General features: G+C 47.9%; 1 non-coding gene across 1 annotated transcript; it reads left to right on the plus strand.

Moving 5' to 3' along the window:
* The first annotated feature begins 23,530 nt into the window (after positions 1-23,530).
* On the plus strand, positions 23,531-23,720 carry LOC144099620 (U2 spliceosomal RNA). Its single transcript, XR_013307444.1, has one exon. It is a non-coding gene; the product is annotated as a U2 spliceosomal RNA (small nuclear RNA).
* The last annotated feature ends 1,075 nt before the right edge of the window (positions 23,721-24,795 follow it).

Consider the following 24,795-nt stretch of genomic DNA (forward strand, 5'->3'; position numbering starts at 1 on the left):
GGCCGTAGCAGCAGCCGTTAGGAAAGAGCTCCGGCATGCCCTGTCACCGTCTGCACCATACTACGAGTCTCATCCAGTTGACAGCGCGGCAGCCGTTTGCGAACCATACCGCGTGCCCCAACCCAACAGCAACACGGCTGCCAACACGGCGCCTTACTATGAGCCGGAGCCGCAACCCGCGAGCTATGCGGAAGTCCTTCGCCGTCCGCCGCCAGATCACGCCCCACCGAGCTCAGCGAGCCGTCAGCAGACGCGGTTCTTCCCGGAGCCTCAGTGGGCACGTCCCGGCCGCCCTCAGCCGCGCCGAACTGACCTGTGGCGCTCTTATGACAGCCGACCACTCTGCTTCTTCCGCGGACACCCTGGCCATGTGTATCGGCACTGCCGCTACCGCCAAGAGGGGCAGGCCTTTCCGCCTGGTTCTGCTCGACGCCATTTCGACGCTGGCCGTGCCCAACTCGAGGACCCGCCGCTCAGCAGGGAAGCCGACTCACCGGGCTTCCGCCGCCGCTCCCCATCTCCACGGCGTTATTCTTCACCGACGCGTCGTAGCGATGCTGACGTTAGCGGACGGCGGACCCCGAGCCCTCGTCGGGGAAACTAACCGCCGCAACCTCCCGAGGGGAGGTTGCAACCAGTCGAAAAGTTTCAAAGCCCTCACTACCGCCGCAACTGCCGACCGCAACCCACGACTGTGACGCCACTGTTCACATTGACGCTGCCGCACTATTACCTAAAATCCCGCCTACATTAGCGCCGAACATGCCGAACCAGATAAGCAGCCCCGACGACGCAAATGACAGCGCCGACCTTACCGCACTTCCGCCGCAAATGCCGAGAGAGACGAGCAACCCAGACGACGCTGTTAACGCTGACCTCACCGTTTGCATTGATGGGCTGGAGGTACACGCTCTGGTGGATACCGGGGCCGATTTTTCAATCATTAGTCAAAAACTGGCTGACAAGCTGCGCAAAGTAAAAACCGAATGGACTGAGCCAGTAATAAGAAGTGCTGGGGGTCAGCTACTGGCACCGACTGGGAAGTGCACTGCCCGCATAGGAATTGGAAACTCAGTGTTCGTTGGCAGCTTAGTTATCCTCTCAGACTGTTGCAAAGACCTCATCTTGGGCATGGACTTTCTGCGCCATCATGGGGCTGTGATCAGCTTTCGGGACAACGTCGTTGCCTTCACCAAATATCATGGAGACCTTAGTTATGCGCAAGTACCACCGATGCCCTTATGAGTTGCCAATGAGGGGGTGACATTACCTCCGCGATCGTGCTCTCTTGCTGAAGTGAAGTGCGACGTGGCGCATACCGGCAACGGCGTAGCCGAACGGGTCGTCACCCTGATACTCAGCCGAGGTGTTTCTATAGCTCGAGGACTAGTCAGTTTGGCCAATGGGCACGCCGAAGTGCTGTTGACAAACTTCAGCGACGAGCATCGGCAAATTCCGAAAGGCACAACTGTGGCCTTCTTCGATAGCGTCCCAAGTGACCAAGACTATTTCGTGCTGCAACTGGAAGGATCAGTGAGCAAAGCGCCCGCACCCATAGTCGATGTGAGCGCAAATCTGTCGTCTTCAGAACGGGAACGTCTTTTGGATCTCATAGATCACTTTCGAGACTGTTTTTCTTAAGAATCGAGGGTTGGCCAAACACCTTTGATTAAACATCTCATTATCACGGATGACGCGATACGCCCGATTCGACAAATTCCTTACCGTGTGGCTCCAAAAGAGCGCGAGGCTATTCAGCGTCAGGTAGCCGAATTGCTTCGAGACGACGTTATCCAGCCGTCACAGAGTCCCTGGGCTTCCCCCGCGGTATTTGTTAAAAAAAAGGACGGCAGCTTACGATTTTGCATTAACTACCGCAAGCTCAATCAAGTGACCAAAAAAGACGTGTACCCCCGCCCTCGCATCGATGATTCCCTTGATCGGCTACGAAATGCACGTTACTTCTCTTCAATGGATTTTTAAAGTGGATATTGGCAAATTGAAGTAGATTAGAGGGATCGGGAGAAGACAGAATTCATCACACCTGACGGATTGTATGAGTTTAAGGTTCTTCCATTCGGTTTATGCTCGGCACCAGCAACATTTTAGAGGCTGATGGACACTGTGCTCTCAGGACTCAAGTGGTAAGCATGCCTGGTGTATTTTGTCGACGTGATTGTGTTTTCGGCAACCTTCGAGGAGCATCTACACCGTTTGGTAGCTGTTTTTCAGGCCATACGATCTGCGGGCCTCACACTTAAACCCGAGAAGTACCACTTTGGTTACGAGGAGCTGCAATTTTTAGGACACGCTGTTAGCCAAGAAGGTGTCCGGCCTGATCCGGAAAAGCTCTCCGCAGTCGCCAAGTTTCCAACACCTACGGACAAAAAGACGCTTAGGCGCTTCCTGGGGCATTGCGCCTATTACCGTCGATTTATTGCTGGCTTCTCACGAATTGCGTGGCCATTAACTTCACTGACACGCGATAACACTGTCTTTTGCTGGGGTGAAGAAGAGCACCAAGCTTTTAATGAACTCTGGAGACGCCTACAGACGCCACCTGTCCTGGTGCACTTTGATGACGACGCCCCTACCCTGCTTCATACCGATGCAAGCAGTGTAGGCTTAGGTGCTGTATTGGTGCAGCGCCAGGATGGTGTGGAAAAAGTGATTGCTTATGCCAGCAGGACTCTGTCTAAAGCTGAAGCGAACTACTTGGCAACAGAAAAAGAATGCCTTGCAGTTGTATCGGCGGTTATGAAATTCCGCCCTTACTTGTACGCTCGCCCCTTTCAAGTCGTTAGCGACCATCGCTCTCTCTGTTGGCTGACGAACTTAAAGGACCTTTCAGGGAGACTCGCGCGTTGGAGCCTTCGGTTACAATAGTTCGACATGACGGTTATTTACAAATCCGGAAAGAAGCATGCGGATGCTGACTGCCTTTCGCGAGCACCAGTCGGACCCTCCACAATGACCGATGAAGACACTGCTTTTTTAGGAGTCATAGATGACGCAACCCTTGTCCAACAGCAGAGAGAGGACCAGGAATTGCTCCCTCTTATTGGTTTCTTGGAGAAGCGAACTACGGATGTGCCTAAGATTTTCGCCTGCAGCCTCTCGTCATTCTTTCTTCGCAACGACGTAATTTACAAGAAGAACTTCCGTCCTGGGGAGAACAGTCATCTACTCGTCGCCCCAACAGCTCTTCGCACGGAAGACTTGCAAGCGTGTCATGACGAGCCGACCGCCGGCCACCTAGGCTACACCAGCACGTTGGCTAGAGTACAGCGCGGATACTACTGGCCGAAACTACCGGCGACAGTGAAGCACTATGTACGGACTTGCGTAGACTGCCAACGTCGTAAATCACCCCCTGAAAAACCAGCCGGTCTACTCCACCCTCTTCAAGTGCCAAAAACAACTTTCAAGCAAATTTGCATGGATCTCCTGGGACCATTTCCGACGTCTACTGCCGGGACTAAATGGATAATTGTCGCCACCGATTATCTAACTCGCTACGTGGAGACAAAGGCTCTGCCCAGGGGTACCGCTGCGGAAGCAGCTCGGTTCTTCGTTGAGAACATTGTCCTCAGGCATGGCGCTCCGGCACTGATTATAACTGGCCGAGGAACTGCCTTTACGTCACGTTCGCCTACAATACGGCACAACAAGACACCACTCGCATGACGCCTTTCAGCCTTTTTCATGGCCGACCAGTGACAACTATGCTAGATGCGATGCTGCTCCCGAATGCCGATGGCGACGATGTCGATCAGGACGCCGAGGAATTCGCACAGCGCGCAGAGGAAGCTCGCCAACTAGCGCGTGTGCGCATCAGAACTCAGCAGGAGGCTGACGCACGACTCTACAATCTTCGCCACAGACATGTCATGTATGAACCTGGCGACAAAGTGTTGGTTTTTACGCCTATTCGCGTCATGGACACTCCGAAAAATTATTACGGCGGTACTTCGGGCCCTATGTTGTGCTGCGACGTTCAACCGACGTCACGTATGAGGTGGTTCCGGACGGGTTATCGACATCCAAGCGAGGCCAGGAACAAGTCGACGACGTCCATGTTGTACGTATGAAGCCGTATTACTCCAACCGATCTTGACCTCGTACTTCCGTTTGTTACCATCGAGACGATGCTTCCTGAGGAGGGGGCAAATGCCGCATGCAAGAAGACGCCAAAGATGAAGACGTGGTCTACGAGCGCGAGGCAAGGAGAAGAACAAGCTGAAGTGCGCAGGGACTTTATCTGGTTAACCAGTAAACCGTTTCACCTTCAGCTCTCCTCGGGGTTCTACCGAGTCCTGACAATATATACGTTGTTCTAAACTAGAATAGGTGAATATGGACAGCAGCTTTTTCTCAAAGTTTTATTCCCTGCAAGCGATAGAAAATGTATGCTGTTCTGAAACTTTGAAATTCTGGATATTTAACAGAAATCAATTATACAGCTGAATGTTTTGCTGTTCTGTCCTATTTTAGGAAGACAGAATGGCGAATGAAATAAAAGCCCTATGAGGGTAGGTGCGGTAGTTGCTGAGAAAATGGCTCTCAAATGCGACGCAGAACGCATGCAGAGTATTGAGCATACCCTATGCCATTTAATATAGAGTGTTTCTTTACTTGAGCAACGTTGAAATTTAGGCTTGTTGGTTTATACTTCGGAACAGTAGCGCGACAAGGCAAAGGACCGGTGAACCAGTAGACACACACAGCACTGACTTCCAAAAACTTTATTGAAAAAATACGCAATTTATACATGCAGCATTGCCGTGTCATATCAAGATATGCGGAAATCAGAGCAAAATCAGGTAAGCAATTTTATTCTTAGAAAGCCAGAGGGAAGGGATGCTTAAACAGACCCTTACTAAAATGGCTATCTTTTCTGCTTCGATGATTTCACGAGGGCGCTTGTCCTTGCTTTTAGCAAGTAAACCAAACTTATCGAGGAACTGATTGCAATTATTACACGCGTTGCAATGCTGCACTGATTCTCCGCCTTCTTCGTTCTTATTTATTATATTTCTATTATGCTCTGCAAGCGGCCATTAAGGCAGCGATCTGTTTGTCCTACACAGTCTCTTCCACGTGATAGTCGAATTTGGTACACTACACCTTCTTTACAATCAACAAACGGCATTTGATGTTTTTTTTGCTCACTAGACATGTCACGAGCACATTTGATTACCTTGCATAGGCTTTCCAACTCCTAAGGGGTGGAAAAAAAGAAATGAAACATCATTCCGTTGTGCAATGCGCTTCACGTTGCGAGAATGGTATGCAAATACGGAATTGCTGACATTTTTTTCTGTTTTTCAAAGGGCGCACGGGCACAAGCTTGCTTTTCAGTATTCAACTTTTTCAACAAACTTTCTGCTACTGGTATTTCAAGATGACCAGGATAGCCAGCATGCGAAACCCTATTGCACTGTTGTTGAAGGCTTTGATACATCAGATGAGGGCTTGGTTTTTTTGGGGAATTTGGGGATCAAAGGTTCGCAAACGCTCATTTTACCAGTTTAGTGTGGGCTTAGATGAAGGGCAGGAGAGCCTTGCTATTGCGAGGTTCTTAGCGCCAGCAGATAGGACCATTATGAAAGATTATGGTAATGTTCAGAAATCTAAGCCTGTTATTGGAAGGTAGTTGGAAGGTTAGGACATGCTGGTTTAAAACTTTTTCTGGGCATAGTTAGTGCGTTAAAAGCCTTGAATTTAAAGGAATCATTGTCACTGTGAATAAAATTCAGGAAAATATCAATGCTAAAAACTTTAGATACCTCTATACCCAAAGGGACTCAGGCTATGAGGGACGCCGTAGTGAAGGGCTCCATAAATTTCGACCATCTGGGGTTCTTCAGCGTGCACTGACATCGCACAGTACACAAGCATCTAGAATTTTGCCTCCATCAGAATTCGACCGCCATGACCGCGATCGAACCCGCATCTTTGGGGATAGCAGGAGAGCGCCTAACCACTTAGGCACCGCGGCGGCAGTATACAAAGAATGAAAATTCTACCTATACCCCAATGTAGCTCATAAAGGCAACATGGAGTCTTAATATTATAGGCAAGAAACATATGTATTTTTTAATATATGTAATTCGTAACTCTGTGTATATAATTATATGCAATGAACTAAGTGCAAATAAATAAATCAAAATGTGGATAGAATTATTTGTAAGATGTCTTTTCAAATAATGCAGCACGAACACTGAAACTACCATACAACCTACCTGTCTAGCCGGGAGCAGTATGCAATCTCCAGTATCTGAAATTTTCGAGCTACATCGCCCCTTTCTAATGCACGAGTTTTATGCGCTTGAATAAGTAAAGTGCTATGCCGATAGCTGAAAAAATCTAATCAAGATTCTGTGGCATAGGCTATTCGTCTTCATCTTTTCGTCAAAACCATACCGAGTCACTTACCACTAGTAGCTGGCCATAAACAACTGAAGCGCACCGACAGGGCCCGTTCGCCTTGGTCGTAAAGGCCGCTGAAAAAGGCGCACATCCTCGCTTGCAGTTAGCAGGTTTTGATTTCTTCATGTTCACGTTTTGTTCGTGCATTTTTCTCTTTGCTTCATAGGAAAAGCAAGGTGCAGTGCATTGCATCGGTCTTGTTTCCTGGAATCGTGCGATGATCTCATGACTGCAGGCATAGATGTATTGAAAATTTTTAATTATTTTTCCAATTTTACTGGATAGGATTTTCACGTGACGGCAAGCATATGAAGACCGAAAATGAATGATGGCGATGGTATGATTTAATGGCTGCAGGTATGACCCGAGTGCTCCTGCCCGGTTCGTCATCTTCTAGCTTGTGGCAATATCTTCTTTTCTGTATCCCGAATATCTAGCCTCGCCCACTTGCACACACTCTGGAGACTAGAAAAATGGGCCCAACAGTAAGATACAACAGAACAGGGAGAGCTTCTGTGCATGTGAGAATAGTTTTCTTGGATGGTCGTTACCCTTCTGCTTTTTCTTTCCCTAAATAAGCTTCATGCGTTTCCTCAATCTTTATTCGCGTGTTTCTGCCTGAATTGGGTCAGTGCTTGATGGCTGTCAGCTACATTGCCACCAAAACGAGATAACTCTTTTACTTGCAAAAAAGAAAAAAAAAGACTTTACCATGACGAACAAAAGAAAATCAATAAAAAGGGAGGGATACATAGGGTATCATTTTTATTGCTCACAGTTGCGCTGGAGCATAAAAGTAGACTGTGGTAACCGCTGCGAACAGCTCATTGTCAGCGTCTAAAGGCTGTGCCCTGAAAGTCGATATATCTTCACTCTGGCAAAGCCCTGCTTTCATCGCTGTCAGGGAAGACAGATGGGGCTACCATGGTTGGCTGATCACTGTTAAGCTTGTGGATGTGTGCGGCGCTCCGCACACTTAAGTGGTCTGCCGACCGTTACACCATTGAGTCACGTTGTAACACCGGCCTTGATGGGTATTCTTTCAGACGTCTGACTGCAAGCCTTTGCTTAATCTACCCTTTTTAGTGTTCTGTTTGAAATGCGTGGATGCTGTGAAAAGGCAGCTGATAGTTACCATCCTGCTCTTAATAGACAACGGCCTCCGTTGCTAGAGGAGCATATGTAAATAAGATCGCTCGAGTATCATATTTAAAACAGAGTGGTTGGTGGTCAGTATCAATCTTTCAGCCGCGTAACTGAAGTGGTTTTCCTCTGACACAATAAGAAATGATATTTTCCATTTACAAGCGAGGAGAATGCGGAGGAAAACCAATCGTTTGCTATCCTGCACTTAGGGAAAAGAGATGGGGAGATACGAAAATGAAGTAGAAAAGGGAGTAGGATGAAAAACGATAACAGTGTGCGAAGGAATTAAGCATGCGGAAAAGTAACAGCCTATCGTGCAGGCTAAGATAAGAGCTCTAAAGAAGCGAAGTGCCTTGGAGGCCTCCACGGCCGACGGTCACTGCGACCTTTGTCCAAGAATCCTAATCTCCATCACCTGGGGCGGATGTAAGCAATTAAGCGGGCTGAGCAATCTAAAATATAGAATTTACTCGCTCATTGAACGCACTTTTTTTTCGCTGATTCTCTGAAAATTTAGCCTCAGCGTTCATTACCTGGGGTGTAAGACTAATAAAGAAATTCACGCCGCAAAAACAGGGCAAAACTAGACTGGCTGAAACAAATACGGTATCCAGTAAAACTGATGTTGCAAATAAAATAAAGAGCAACAATCGGCATGGTTTCTTTCCCCGCTTCAGAGCTACATGATCAGCAACTTTCGGCTTAAACCGGCACGCATAACTCGGGTAGCGGACCACACTGCTCTGCAAGGAAAACACAACTACAGTTCACTCAAGCACAGGTCCCAGCATTTCGTTTGGAGCCGTACCGGAGGAAGTAGGTACAGTACGCCTGGAATGGAGCGCGAACACGCATTTACCGTGCTTTCGTGCTCTGCAGCGAAGTATTCTTTTAAATCCGGGCTATGAATATCCACTTCGGTAGACCGTTTACCCAGAGACATCAGTCCGGCTAGTTGTACCCTCCACCTTAAAGTACACATGGAAGATAACTTCTTGTTGTTCACAGGCGCTCTTTGAGTTTTATTCCGACCTTATTACATAAGCAATACTACGGCAGATGGAACATAGAAGGCTTCTGATGCACTGCTTACTACATAGTCTGCAGGCCTGCAGCTTCCAACCGCAAGCTCAATGTGCCCGAGCATGAACGGGCGTACCCAACGAGGTTTGACACAGTGCTTATGCTGACCTTCAAAGCAAAAGACAGAAAGGGTAATGGGACTGCATCATCGCATCGTGTACGCTTGAGTAATTAGTGGTTTTCAAGTGTATGCATATATTTTATTATTGTTAAGGAAATTGCCTAGGAGTTGCCGCTTAACTGCTTTATTTTGAGTTTTTGGCCGGACTTGGAACTTTTGCTTTTCGTTAACATCTTCGGGATGTTCCTGCCTTTCGGAACGAAACCGTGTTCCTATGCAGCCTCAAAAGTTCTCCAACTTTTGCTTGAAACTCATTAGACTCAAGGCACATCGCTCTGCATTATTTATTGTTGTTTGAGCAACAACGTTGCGAAAGTAGCACGACGAGATTGGCACACACCGCAAATTCTGGTTTTGTGTAAACGCTGCCACATAACCTGTTTTCGGTTGTTTTTTATGCATCATTGCTTGGTTTGTGCGCCTGCAGCAGCTCGTTGAGCGACCATGTTTGCTATATATATTATGGTTGAAGAACACAAGTATAAATTTTCGACACATAAGGCAATTTTTTTCTTCGCTGGAACTTCAAGCTGAGCGAGCAATACTAAAATGCGAATCAAACACTTTTCGCTGCTAACTTCGAAGCCTCCATAATGTTCTCTATAGGACTGTACGCTCTTATACCGTCATATGATAAGTTCCCGAGTCTGCTACGAGGATTGAAAACTTATCGCCGAGAAAACGGAAGAACTTGCCAGCAGAAGATCGTCTCCACGTTATGATTCTTGTGAAGGCTGCCGAGTGCTTTTAGCTCTCTGCAATACGTCGTTCGATTATTTTACGTAATTGAAAAGTGAAGCGAAAAATATATTTTCTTTCACCTAAAGCTCACATAGTAGTCCCTGCCATATTGCCGCCAATATTTGCAGTGTTTGTTCGTTTTTCAAATCTGCCGCGACACCACCTTATCGCTTTGTTTGCGACGCAAGACGCGACTAGATTTATCTCGATTGATCGCAGCCAGGCAAAGCTGATTCTACGTTGTTCCGGAATGTTCTAGTAACTTTGCGCCCTTTATCTCGAATGTTCGCTATCAGCTTTAAATTGAGCACGGCCGACAGCGGCGGGCATTCTGTTCGACGACCGCCGAGCACGCTTGTCGCTTCGCCGCCGCCGAGTGATTCAGTCCATTTTGGGTGCAAGTCAGCCCAATAAACAGTTCTTTTAGAAGATCCTTTCGTCCGTCTTCATCGCTGCCTCGACTGCCGTCACCACTACGTGACATCTGGTGGAGGTGCGGGGTAGCCTTCCATGTTCCGGACGCCCCCTTCAAGTCGTGAAGCCAGCCCTGAGCGCTTCGCACCCGAGGACGAGCCAGCAGCTCAGCGAGCCAGCCGACGTCTCCAGGGAGAGGAGCCTGAGTTCGGGAAACTGCCGGACCGCACAAGACAGCGAAAAGACGCGGCTACGAGCACCGCAATCTCGCCGAAGATGTCGACACCGATCATACTGCAGCAGCCGCGGGTGCCGCCAACTTTCAATGGATCCCTAGGCGAAGACCCTGAAGAATGGTTGGATCAATTTGAGCGCGTGGCGTCATTCAACAAGTGGGATGATGCGGCAAAGATTGGACACGTTTTTTTCTCATTGGATGGCTCCGCACGCACGTGGTACGAAAACTACGAGTCGTCCCTTACGACATGGGAGCTATTCAAGAGAGAACTATTGAAGGTATTTACCAGTGTCGTGAGGAAAGAAAGAGCCGAACGACTCCTCGAGTCCAGGATCCAGCTTCCGAATGAGCCCGTCCGCAGCTACGTCGAGGAGATGAAGCGCCTATTTCGCCGCGCCGATCCCGGGATGACCGAGGAAAAGAAAGTTCAGTTCTTAATGCGCGGCGTAAAAGAACAACTCTTTGGCAGCCTCGTCCGTCAGCCGCCAAAAACGGTCGAGGAATTCATGCAGGAAGCCTGCACGATTGAGAAGACCCTCGACGTCCGAGCTCGGCAGTACAACCGCCCTTCCTCTGCCTATGCAATCCGTTCGGACACGCCGGCCACCACCAGCGACAGCTTGCGGGACGTTATCCGCGAAATCGTCCGAGAGGAGCTACGCCTATTACTGCCATCCTCCCCACAGCCACAAGCATCGACTCTGATGAACGTGGTACGGGAAGAAGTGCAACAGGCACTTGGCACCCCGACGGCCACAGAACCCCAGGCCATGACCTACGCCGCTGCAGTAAGGACTGCTCAGCCCCAACGACAACCCCCACGTCCTCCCCGAGATGAGCCAATCGTTCCACAACGCCGCCTCCCAGCCCCTACCCGCCCAGTCTATGACCGACGCTCAAGCGCCAGGAAATGCGACGCCTGGAGGACTTCCGACAACCGGCCGTTGTGCTTCCATTGCTGTGAGGCCGGCCATATTCTTCGTCACTGCCCGTACCGACGTATCGGTCTTCGAGGATTTGCCGTTAACGCCCCACGACCACGCTTCGGACAACGTCCGCACGAAATCGACGAGTACCTGCGTCGAGAAGAGTACACGCCGAACCGCTTTTCGCGCTCACCATCGCCGATATGCTCGCTATGTATGTCGATGCCGAACATAAAACCTGGGATGTCATCCTGCCTTACGTCGTCTTCGCCTACAACACCGCAGTGCAGGAGACCACCCAGTTGACGCCTTTTAGGCTCGTCCATGGCAGGGAGGCCACGACCACGCTAGACGCCATGCTGCCCAACGTTACAGAAGAAGAGAACGTCGACGTTGCCGCCTACCTTCAACGCGCAGAAGAAGCTCGAAGGCTTGCCCGATTACGGATCAAAGATCAGCAGCGGTCCGACGCCAGACGCTACAACCTAAGAAGACGCAACGCGGAATACAAGCCAGGAGACCAAGTCTGGGTGTGGACGCCCATTCGCCGCCGTGGATTGAGTGAAAAGCTTTTGCGCCGCTATTTCGGCCCGTACAAGGTTCTTCGTCGGCTGGGTGAACTGGATTATGAGGTCATCCCTGACGCAATGACTGCATCCCAGCGACGCCGCGTACGACCAGAAGTCGTCCATGTAGTCCGTCTGAAGCCGTATTATGCCCGCTAAAGGCCGCTGCATTTCCATGCTCTATTTTCGCAAGATCTGTTTTTTTTCCCTTACTAGTCGCATTATTTGTTTTAATGCATCGGGTCGATGCTTCTTTGAGAGGGGAGTAATGCCGCCAATATTTGCAGTGTTTGTTCGTTTTTCAAATCTGCCGCGACACCACCTTATCGCTTTGTTTGCGACGCAAGACGCGACTAGATTTATCTCGATTGATCGCAGCCAGGCAAAGCTGATTCTACGTTGTTCCGGAATGTTCTAGTAACTTTGCGCCCTTTATCTCGAATGTTCGCTATCAGCTTTAAATTGAGCACGGCCGACAGCGGCGGGCATTCTGTTCGACGACCGCCGAGCACGCTTGTCGCTTCGCCGCCGCCGAGTGATTCAGTCCATTTTGGGTGCAAGTCAGCCCAATAAACAGTTCTTTTAGAAGATCCTTTCGTCCGTCTTCATCGCTGCCTCGACTGCCGTCACCACTACGTGACAATATAAAGAAACAACTATATGCAAAAAGCGACAACTATATGCAAAAAGCGACAAATATTTTTGATTATTTCTCAACAGAAGTTCAAAATGACTTTTGGATATTATACACGAATAGAACAACTCCGCAAATAACTTCCTACAACGGCTGGCAGGTGCAAAATGGAGAGAAGGAAATCTCTCTCTTGACTCGTAGGGGAAAGAAGGAGAGGCCTGAAGGGCGGCCACAGGAAGGACCTCAACTTAGATAAAGATGATAAAAATGGCTTTGTAAAATGGATAATGAGAATCACTTTGGAAAATTAAATTTACGTAGATTTGGCAGCGAAAAATCAAAACGACTAAGAAATGACTTAAAATTAGTAAAAAAACTTTAAGGATTGGCTAAAAAGCAAATGATTTAGGAGAAAGTTCAAGAAGTAAACGTTTCTCAGGTGGGTAAAGCATAATACATGGAGAATATTCGCAGCTACACTGCGCGGTGTAGAGAGGCTTCGATTGCTAAGGCATTGTAAACACATGATGTAGGTAAGGGCCCCTTAAATTTTTAACCTGGCGTCTCGTGTGGGTGATCGTTATGGCCGTGTAGTTTTCAGCTGATTTACATTTCATTCAAGCGTTCCTGATCAACTGGCTAGGAGTTCACGCTTCCTACAGCCAAACAGACCCACGGACATGCGAGGAGACGACCTACTTACATATCTTTTCTGCCTTTCATGTGGACAAACTGGCTGAAACATGAATATTGTGTTTCCGTAAAGTGCGTTACTTTATTTGGAAGCTGGACACAAAGCAGTTTCTAGAATTAAATATTTATCACAAACAAAACAGGCTGCTGTCACTCCGCGAAGCACCATTGTCGAAAAAAATCGAGTGACAGTATGTGTACTGGGCAATTCAAAATTTGTCGGAGCATTTTGTGCCTGCTGGCCAAACTGCATGTGGACTCTGTTCCCCAGTTTCCATTGCCCTAGACACTAGAGGTAGTGAGTGAGTGCAGCCATCGTTTGGCTGCTGGCTCAGTATAGGTTTAGAACTTATCGAGCATCGTACACGAAATTTTTTCAACTCAAGACGCTAGACAAGGCCCACAACTCTTGAAGGCTCTGTTTGGGAAACTTGCGGCTGCGCACAGGAGCCATTAAGTTTCGAGGGGAATGGAGCCTGAGGGCTGGAGGCTCAAATTGCAGCTGTGAGCCCTTAGCAAAGCGACGTCCGCGGTAGCGAGACCGCATTTAGGACATGGTTACATTGTGGAGCACAAGCTTTTCCTACACAAATGACGGATTACCCCAAGGAACCGGTAGGCCAGATTATCGAGGCTGTTCATGGCTTATAAAGGTGCTCGTCAGGCTGACATGTGTGCTACCATTAATGATGCTATTATTGCTTGATAAGTGGTGGGCCCAAATAAGCGAGAGGTCGTTCTGGATTGCGATGTTCCTTTCACAGTTAGGGACCTTGTTTACGGCCGCAGGTGATAGCGTCTACTTAACTGCCACCAAATTGTGGTACAGAGTAAGGAGTGACAACACCGTCTTTAGTACAGCGTATGGTGAATGGAAGCTTGGGCAATGTTACCTGAGGCCGAGGAACCACGTGTTCATATGCTTTGCTGTTTGCACATTCGAGAGCGCGAATTAAATTATGTACTGTGTTAAAGGCTTAGTGATATAAATCTTCGTAATAAACCTACTTTCCCGGTTCACGCCAGCGCAAAGCAGGATATTTTTGCGCATATTGTTTCTTTTGGCGTGTTTGTTCAATCCGCTAACCCTATCACAACCAGTTATAAACACGTGCCCGTCTGGCCCGATGCTGTGGGGTCTCAGTTTAGGCCGTGTGCTCACTTAGTTGCTTAAGCGTTTTGAAAGAAGCACGTATTGCCTCTTCTGAACAACGTATTATTCATTGCGCACGCACGCGCTGTTTCAGCCAAACATTAAACATGAAGGACACCCACATGCTTTTCGGTTGCCGTCGGCAGAAGTAACCGCTAATGACCGAGTATGTTGCAATACCCCACATAATCTAGCATCATTAACGAGTTTCTTGAAAGGCGGTGCTGAGCGGGGACCTGCGCACTGCTATATCTGTGCCGCACACGACCGAAAAGCTTTCACCACCGCCGCTTGTAGTAGCGCAGAATCCAAGCGCGCCACAAGAGGGGACATTCTTTTTGGCGCGACGACTTATCCTTACATATTGCGCACGCTTAGTAGCTATATTTCACAGCAAACGCCACTTCCCGCGAGTCAAACTCTTTGGCTCAGCTTGTTGTTGTGTAGGCTGAAGGCGTGCTGCAAACGCCAGTGCAGAGACCCAGGTCATTTGTCTCTGTAAAGAATGGTGGAGCAATCAAGCAGTCGGCATCTGCATATAGAGGGAGAACTGATTTTCTGCTCTTCTTCTGTATGATCGAAATAAATATAGCTGAAACTCATGAGAGAGGTCATTAGCGGACATTATTAAACATGTTTGTGCATTTTATAGAGGATATGAACAGCTGAAATTAACGTAATTAAAACGAAACGTCTAACGTCGTAATTGCACTTGGCAATAAGATTAAGGAAACTTAGAAGTATTCTACGTAGAACAAGTTAGGAATTAATATCTTAGGTTCATGGACTGCTTATATTCTGCCACTTTATAAGAAATGATAACCTCCTTTAAGCTGTATCAGCCAAAATTTTTCGACAATACCATGCATTTATGGAAGCAGCGTTCGAGTGCTATGAAGATACTAATAATTGTATATAATGTGATGTCTATGTCCCTGACACTAAGACTGCAATTTGTTTCCTGAACGTACTTCAAAGGCTCACCGTGCTTTAATAATGCTTTGAAACCGTCATTCCAATACATTTTGCTGAGTAGTAGTGTTTTCGTCCGTAAAGAATATTACTAAGAACAGTGTAGATCATTGCGTTTCAGAAGCGCAGAGGAAAATTACAGTATCTTCCTCGCTCTAATGCACGCTTGCCGCTTACCTCTGTTTGGTGCAGTGCTACGGGTTATATTAGGCGCTTAAACGTGCTTTGATACTTGAAACAATGGATGTGAATCAGCTTTCCATTTGTGGACGCACCCAGGAGAAGGTCTTCGTACTGGCTGGCCCCTATTTGATACGTAGTGAAAACAAGACAAACGAAATGATTTGGACCATGCTCACTAGACAGGACCTTATGTCCATAAATTTCAGCAGTCGAGAAATATTTAATACACTCAACCACCTTCACTCACTGTGGCGCCCGCAGCTGATTGATGAATACATAATTGGGGCCTTTCAGTTTTGGGTAAAGCTTCTTTTTCAACGATTTTTACAACCACATACGATTACCTAAAAAATAGAGTTAAACTTGATTTGTACCCAAAAATGTGTTTTACAAGTGACGTAATTTTCAGCTGCACAAACCTATAGACAGCAAACAGTTATTACAGAATATCTTGTGCTTACTAATGATGGATGCATTTTAAGTTAACTGCTTGTACTAAACATGTTAAATGGTTGTTTTACATGACGTGATTTGGTATGAGCTTGAGTTCGGAAATTATGTGTTTACAGTGAGACACTAAGGCTCAGTTACCGACCAGACGGCTGATCGGCATCACTGCAACCAGCCCTACAAACGCTATTGACCTCAAACACCAAAGCCCTCATGCGTTTGAAATGCTCATTGTAATGTTAAATCAATATTTGCACAATGGACAAAGAAAGGCAAGACGTCTCCTGAGGAAACGGAATGGCTATCGCAGTAACGGTAGTGTCCGCGACAAAACATTTCACATAGATCGAAAGTAATATGCATTTAGCGAACAATTTTTAGTGAGCATTCATATTAATACTGATTACGAACGCCGCCGGTGTTTCAGAGAAGACTCAAAAATGTGCATAACTGGCATTTTGGGTTAAAATATGGCTTTCGCAGCATAATATTACCAGTGTTTGTGGACACAAAAAACCGGTGAATCGTCTTAAGTAGTAAGCTGGTTTAGCACATTTTTAATAATTAGCTATTTAACTAGTAGAGTAGGGCGCTTAGTTGCAATTAGAGATTTGTAGCCATTCGTTAGTAATAACCATTTCAGTGTTTAGAATTTCGAAAACACGATTATTCTCAGGTGGTGTGGATCCACAAAATTAGCATTTTTTAACTGGTTGCGTCCAGTGGAATGGTTTCTTGGCCTGCATGCTTTTCGAAAGTGCATGTATTTTGGCACGGTGATGCCATATATTATTGAGCGCCCCGCTCAGAATAATTGCCCTTTTCAAAATTCTCTAAACTGATATGGCTATTACTACCGACCGGCTACAAATCTCCAATTGCATCTAGGTGCCTAACTCTGCTAATTAAAAGTTCATTATTAAATATTAGTTAACCAGCTTACTTAAGACGATTCACCAGTTTTCTGGTGTCCGACAACGCTGGTAATACTACGCCGCAAAAGCCATATTTTCAACTCAAAAATACAATTTTTTTAAAATGCTTAAAATATTCCCTGGAACACCTCTTACAGAACAACAAAAACGGCATTTAGTGTACCACAAAAAACTGAGCTTTTTTTTTTTTTTTTATTCGAGAAGTGTGCCATGAGGCATAAGTTGAAAAGGAAAGGGGGGAAGGAATGCACGGGATTGAAAGTTAAAAGAAGGAGTGAAGAACCGTTGCGCTGAGGTAGTCGCAGAGGTTGTTAATGAAACGGTTGTTCATTGTCCACTTCACGAAGTCACTTTCGCGGTTCCACCGCAGGCCCACCTCCCTGAGGAGCCGTTTTCTGATAGCAGCCGTCGCTGGGCACGTCCACAACAAGTGCCGCACATCACATATGTCCGGTGCAGCGCCACAGTGAGGGCACCTGTCAGGTAGTGGCAGATCTTTGGCACGCCACCGATGACGGACAGATGGTGTCAGAGCCGCCCCTGCCCGAATCCGGCGCACGGATACCTCCTCCTGCCGAGTAAGACTACGGGGGAGAGGGTGCGAACACGGAGGAATTAGAGCGCGTGTTCGCTGGCGCAGAACTTCGGAATCGGAAACGTGGGACAGGAACGGATCTGGGGGAAGAGGGGAAGGTGGCGGATCGTCTAATGTATGAAGATGAGTCATAGCATCCGCTTGAATGTTATGTGGATCCTGGGCATGGCCGCGAATCCAGTGTATGCGCACAGGACATGGATACTTTGCGCAGAGCACATGAATAGATTGTGAAATCTGGAACGTTCGTCGAACAGCCTTCAGCTGTTTAAGGGCGGCGCGGGAGTCGGTGTAAATGTGAACTGTATTGAATGTTGGAACGAGCGGAAGGGAAGCAATGGCATTGTAAATGGCTTGAAGTTCCAATGCCAGGGGAGTGCACGTATCCGCAGTATACGTCGCGCGAGAGTTGAGATGCGGATGAGATGGACTATACACAGCAGTAACTCCCCTCTCTGCAGAATGAGATTCATCCGTGTATAATATGCACCCTTCAGGCAGATACGCTGCTGATACCGACGGGGAAACAGTGGGGCGATTGTCAGTGAGCTGGCAATAGGACCACGGTGGAAGTGTCTTTAAACGATGAAGTTTGAGAGACTGTTTTCGAGCTCTATTTGCCACCCGTTGGTCGATGATCTCACTGAGTGTATTAAGTTGGGCGAACTCCTGTAGCACAGGTATGGGTGTTAAACGAGGCAGATATGTTATGACGCGCATAGCCTCACGATTGATAGCTTCAAGGGAGTCCCACTGTCTGCGGGTGAGACGTTGAAATTGAGCCTGATATACTATCCGTGGCTGAAGGATAGAGCGCACAAGCTGGCGGGCCGTATGAGCACGTGCGCCACCAGAGCGCATAGCTATGCGACGAATCAGACCTAGAGTAGCGTGAGCCGATTTACGGGTGGCTGTCAGCCACGGGGTGCCAGTCCCAGATGTATGGAGGAGAAGACCAAGAATACGAACAGTTTCTACCTGAGGAATCAGAGAATTATGTACCGTAAAATTTAAAGGGGGAGCTTTCCGTAAGGCGGCTTTATTTCCAATTCGAATGAAACATGATTTAGTAGGAGAGAGTGTTAGACCCAAAGGTGGGAGGCGAGATGTCAATACATCCAGCGCGTGTTGAAGGACCGACTGATGAATAGACGCATCTGGATGACAGCACCACAAGGTGATATCATCGGCATATGCAAGCACGCGGATAGAAGGGATGGTCTCTAGGGCTCGAACCAGAGGAATTAAAGCCACATTAAATAATGTGGGGGCGAGAACGGAGCCCTGCGGCACTCCTCTATTGGAAGTGAAATTACCAAAGGGCTTTCCGTGGACACGCACGCTGAAGGTTCGATTTGCTAAAAAGGCGTGAATGGAGAGGAGGAACCGGTGAGGGAGACCAAGAGTTTGAATGGAGGCAAGAATGGCAGAGTGAAGGATGTTATCATATGCCTTTGTTATGTCTGTAGCGATTACGGTTCGTACAAGGTGACTCTGTGGAGAGTGGTCAAGCACGTCAGCAGCCAAAGTAGCAAGGCCGTCCTCCGTTCCAATATGTGGGCGGAAACCAATTTGGGAATCTGGGTAACAATCATGGGATTCCAGCCACCATGATAAGCGTGCGGCTAGAATGTTTTCATAAAGCTTGCAGATGGTAGGGGTAAGGGAAATTGGACGAAGGGCCGAGAGAGATACTGGAGGCTGACCTGACTTGGGGATTGGAACCACAATAGAATGCTTCCAGTCTCCCGGCATGACGCCAGAAAGCCACACTTCGTTAAAAGTATCAAGTAGGGTTTCTAAAGCCCTCCCTTCCAAGTTACGGAATAAGGAGTTAGGTATGCCGTCGTGCCCGGGAGTAGTAGTAGTTTTTAAACGGTCAATGGAGGCCAGCAGCTCTGCCATGGTGAGGTCAGAAGTAATCCCATCGGGGGGCTCTGTTACCGATAAGTCAGGTGGAGACGTAGCGGTGCAGTCATGGTTTGGAAAAAATTGACGGGCCGCTTGTTGTGCAAATGTGTCCTCATCCACATTTAGCGCGAGGCGAATGCTCTCTGTGTAATCTGCAACCTGAGAAGGGCGCTCCATGGCGTGAAACACTCTCCAAAGATGTCGATTGCCCTGCGTAGAGGACAGGCGGGCACACCATGCAGCCCAGCGTTGCCTGCCTAGCCGCTTTGCATAGCGCCGCGCCCGTGCGGTAGCGCGGTGAAGAGTAGGAAGAGCCGAAGGGTCATCGGGGTGACGAGTAGCGTAAAGATCCGCCTGGCGAAGAAGAGCCCACAGATTCAAGAGATGTATGTCCGGGTTTGGGTCATCTTCATTTACAGTAGTGGTAATAGTGTGAGTAGCGAGAACATCAGATAGAGTAGACAATGCTGAAGAGGGGTTGAATGTAGATAAATGATTGTCTGCGCGTACAGAATCCCATGATGTTATTCGTACAGTGCGGCGTATTTTCCGTAGACGCGTAGGCGTGAGAGAGATAAAAATAGGGCTGTGATCGCTACCCCAAGTATCAGAATCAACAGCCCAACGAGGGTTACCGGGGCCTAACCACCAAGTCAAATCAGGTGAATACGGGCCACCTCGTGGGCGGGTAAAAGTATTCGGGTGGTTTAAAAGTTGAAAGGAATGATCTGAAAAGCTCCCTTGGATGTGTGAACCCCTTGAGGAATCCGATGGGTAACCCCACGCAGTGTGTGCGCCGTTGAAGTCACCGCCAACTAGAATAGGGATACCCGAGTTGGTAGAACGTAGAAAACGAACCCATCCCAGATTGGGAGATGCGGAGCCAGGACGACTATAAAAAGAAACTAGAATAAGGGGTGTGCGTGCAGGTTTTACGAGAAGGGCGACAACCTCTTGACGTGTGTTGCACCACCGTGAAAGGTCGAGCGGTGTGTGCGGAACTGAACTGTGAATATAAATTGCAGATTTACCTGGGCTGAGGGAGGAGGCGGTGCAACGGCGATCAGGGATAGATGGTGAATGGTATGCGCAGAAACCTGAAAGGCGTGGGAGTGCATTATGCTCTTGCAGTAGGAACGCCCATGCCCTCAGCTTTCCGTCGCGAAGGCGGATGTTCACTTCAGAGGCCTTATTAGCGAAACCGCGACAGTTCCACTGCACCACCACCGATGATGATGCGCTATCCATGACGAGGCCGAAGAGCTTCCACGATGAGGGATGTCACCTGCTTCATCAGCGCTAATATCTTGTCCACTGTCGGGGTAGTCACGGCTAACAGGTGGTCGGCACCTGATTGTGGGCCAGTGCTTACCCTAGGTGATTCCTCTGATGATTGCTCCCGAGTTATGAGAATTCTTCGAGAGGATTGAGAACGACGCTGTTCCCGGCGCTGGGTGAGTTCGTCTAGTCGGCGGCGAGCCTCCGCGATTGCATTGTCTAAAGCTGTGTCTTCATCTGTAGTATCCACATGTGATGGATGCACTGGACGTTTGGGCGTACTATTTGATCCGGGAAGGTGAGCCGCTTGTGCATATGTACGCTGGCGAGGAGACATATGGTGAGCAGCAGGCTCAGATAAAGGAAGTTCAGGGAAGTCGTTGTCGTCACATGCGAGAGCTGCAAAGCGATTACTTGTAGGAACATCCATTTTTGCAGGCGACTTGTGAAACTTCTTCGCTTGCTTCTTCTTTGGACAAGCGGGGGAGCGAATGTCATGGTCCGGCGATTTGCACAGGGCACAATGAGCTGTTGGGTCATTCATGTCGGCCACAGCTGCTGGATTAGGGCAGGTATTTTGCATATGTCCTTCTTTGTGGCAGTGATAGCAAAAAATACGACGAGGTCGGAAGGGCTGTGGTTTGACGATCGCACCGTAGTAGGTAAGGTACTTCGGGAGAGTCAACGGGCCTTGCAGGATGAGCAGGTATGAGCCCCGGCGACCCATAGGCCGTGCTTGCAGTACAACATGAGTTGAGCAGCGAATATTTGCGCGCACCTCCTCGGGAGGGCTCGTGCTGTCGACATGATAAAGCATGCAGCGGAGTGTGTCAGGACCAGATGCAAAATATATTTGCACCGGGACATGCTTGCTGTCATCCAGGGGGATCCGCGTAACTGCGCAAAGTTTCTGGGCGTCCATCAAGGATGACAAGTTTACCGTGATGGTGTTCGATGGGCGATGGACGACAAACCCGCAGTAGTTCGAAGAGCCAAGGGCATGGTCAATTGTGGCTTGAACATTCCGGGCAGGGATGGCAGTCATATCAAAGCGCAATGTAGGCTTGATGGTAACGCGGAACGAGTTCGCAGCAGGCGGAAGAGAGCCTTGACTCACGGGAGGCATCTGTGGAGGAGGCTCAGACGCTGGTGACGGCCCTTGGTGGGAATACTGAACTGGCGCGACGGGCACAGTTTCTTGAGGGAGTGTCACGGGCACGGAGGCGGTAGAGCAGTCCATGTCACAGGCCAAAAAAAGCTGAGCTTAAATTGCAAATTGTTTCTTCCCCAAAAGAGTCAACCTCGGAATCACAACTATGAAACTTTGCACTCAATGACCCGATATGGATCATGATCAGTCTTCAAAAAAATGTCGCTGGGTTTCTTTCCGAGCTTTGAAAAAAAACAACCCTTCCTGAACTGCTTTATATCTGTTGAGAAAAGTTCTTAAATTTATGCGTGTTTATCTTTTACCCTTTATTTTACAGTACAAACATGAGAAGCTTAGAATTTTAGGTAGTAGCCCACACACACTTACCCGCAGTAGGGATCACAGCCTTACTCGTCTATCGAACACTAATGCATAAACAAATTATTCGGTTGCCAAATCAAACTCCTCGCCTTCGAAATCTCAGGTAACAATATACTATAGCAAAAAAATTCACTAATATAAAAAGAAGTAATGACAGCACTTTCTTGGCGTGCCGTAGAATTCGCGACTTCCATTGTTACGGCATGCTTTGAAAAACTAAATTATATTTGTATACATGGAAGTAAGCAGTAATATCAAATGCAGTCAACACGACTTACTTTGTAATATGAGCGCTGGGCAGTATATACCTCGGAAAATATCTCGATTTCCAAGTCTTCGACTCATCTGATATTTGGTAGGGTGATATATGGTGCCTTTGTGAAGCTAATGTCAAAAAAGCGCCAGTTCAGGGACTAATTAGGAATGCACCGACAAGTTACCGAGAAGAAACAGCGTGCCCTCATAACTTTACATTTTCTTACCGAAATGCAGCAAAGGCGAATGGGCGACTTGATGGCACTGCTACCGCAGTGATGTAGAATTATTGTACGATACGCTGGCACTAATGAGAATGAATGCGAGCAAGACTAAAATGTAGCACTAAAGAAATTTGACATCTGCTTTGTTTTCTTCTGCACTGAAGCTTCACATCAAAATTTACTGTATTTTCGGAAGACAGGAAGTTACGCTGAATACTATTTTCGCGAGCGAAGATTGATATCCAGCCGACAAAACTACAATCTGCTTTCGAAACAGAACCGTGGTGAAGTTTTTGTACAGTGTGTAGAACATTAATGACTTTTTTGTACAATTTACTTTTTATAATGCGTTTCTAGACTCAGTTCATCCCTGTAAATTCAAAGCCTTTAAAGCATTTAAAGCGGAAACACCCGGATGTCCACGCATACATAAGAGGAAATTGCCTCTGTCTTTAAAAGTATTATGCGCATTGTTAACCAAACGAAATCAAAAGGGAAAACATCATTGCCATTAAACCATTCTGATGTTTCGCTTACACCTTTTCTCCGAGGAAAAAGATAGGCTCTGCCATTGACTTGTCCGCTATATTTAGCCGCGTCGAAGCAAAAGGGTTGTTCGTCGTCATATAAAAAAAAGGCCGCCACCGCCTGGAAGACGTTGAATAACGAGCGTTAGCTGTTTGGTTTACTAGACGAAGAAAGTGAAGAAGAACGCGGCGCTCGTCCTGAAAAACGGAATGTAATACACTTTGAAACGGGGTGAATTGCCACGATGCGTGGCTACCTGTGCACGCACGCCGTCTACCGGAACGATCTCCGCCTAGCGCCATCTAGCAGGGAAATTACGATGCGCGTCTACCCGTTGTCGAGTTTGAAGGTTGCTTCACTCCCGCCATCGGTGGGCCCGGTATTGCACTACCTCCGGGATCGACCTTGTCTTTAGCGCGTCTTTACTATCCTGTCTTTCTATCCGATCGTTCAACTCTCCTGCTATCTGCACGTGGTAGCGATTGTGGCTCGGCTAGAGCCCGTGAGCAGGCCTGTGCACTTTCCTTTTCTTGCTACCTGGCAACAACAGACAGACAGGACAGACAGATAGACAGACCGGACACCGTAGAGTATCGGTTACGGGTCCAATTGGACTTAATTTTGTAAATGTGGCGAGGAGTTTGAAGATTTCTTCACTTCCGCCACCGGTTGGCCCGGTATTGCACTACCTCCGGGATCGGCCTTGTCTTTACTATTCTGCCTTCCTATCCCATCTTTCAACTCTCCTCCTATCTGCACGTGGTAGCGATTGTGGCTCGGCTACAGCCCGTGAGCAGGCCTGTGCACTTTCCTTTTCTTGCTTCCTGGCAACAACAGACAGACAGACAGACAGACAGACAGACAGACAGACAGACAGACAGACCGGACACCGTAGAGTATCGGTTACGGGTTCAATTGGACTTAATTTTGGAAATGTGGCGCGGAGTTTGAAGGTTTCTTCACTTCCGCCACCGGATGGCCCGGTATTGCACTTCCTCCGGGATCAGCCTTGTCTTTACTATTCTGTCTCTCTATCCCATCTTTCAACTCTCCTACTATCTCCACGTGGTAGCGATTGTGGCTCGGCTTGAGCCAGTGAGAAGGCCTGTGCACTTTCGTTTTCTTTCTTCCTGGCAACAACAGACTGACAGACAGACGATTGTACTACACATGTAAGTGGTCCCGTAACGGGCTAGTTTTCCTACCCGTTTTCGGATATTTTTTGGTGAGAGGGGACGGAAGGGATGAGAGGGCACAACCAATATCAATGGCCGCCATCTTGGATTCGCGAACCCGAACTCTGCCGCCGTTTGGTCCCCTGACGTCATACTCACATAGTTCCGCCTCTACAAACCATATTGGACCGTGACGTCATCAATGATACGCGGCATGTGGTTGCTTCTACAATGCTATTGTAGATGGCGCTATAACTCTCAATGCGAGATTCGCTGTTTTCTAGTTGCAGCCACAAATGGCGCTTTGATCTCAGAGTGGTAGGAGACCTCACTAAATATCGAAACGCGATGAGTAGTTGCTGCCACAGATGGCGCTGTGATCAAGGGTTGTAGCAGACCCCACGAAATCCGGAAACGTGATGAGTAAGAGCTAACGCTCTCATAAGCAGGCAGTTTTACATTGTCGCCGTAGTCACTGCAACGTTCCTGCAGTGGACGTTTCGTTTGCACTCCGCTTTTTGCACACCACTTGTGTTGATTACCAGTTTTTTGTGGGAAAATGCATAAGATTGTTTTCTGGTTGTTGGCCCCTGGAGGAGTGCTCTATGCAC

This window comes from Amblyomma americanum, chromosome 7 (assembly GCF_052857255.1).
Source record: "Amblyomma americanum isolate KBUSLIRL-KWMA chromosome 7, ASM5285725v1, whole genome shotgun sequence".
Taxonomy (NCBI): Eukaryota; Metazoa; Arthropoda; class Arachnida; order Ixodida; family Ixodidae; genus Amblyomma; species Amblyomma americanum.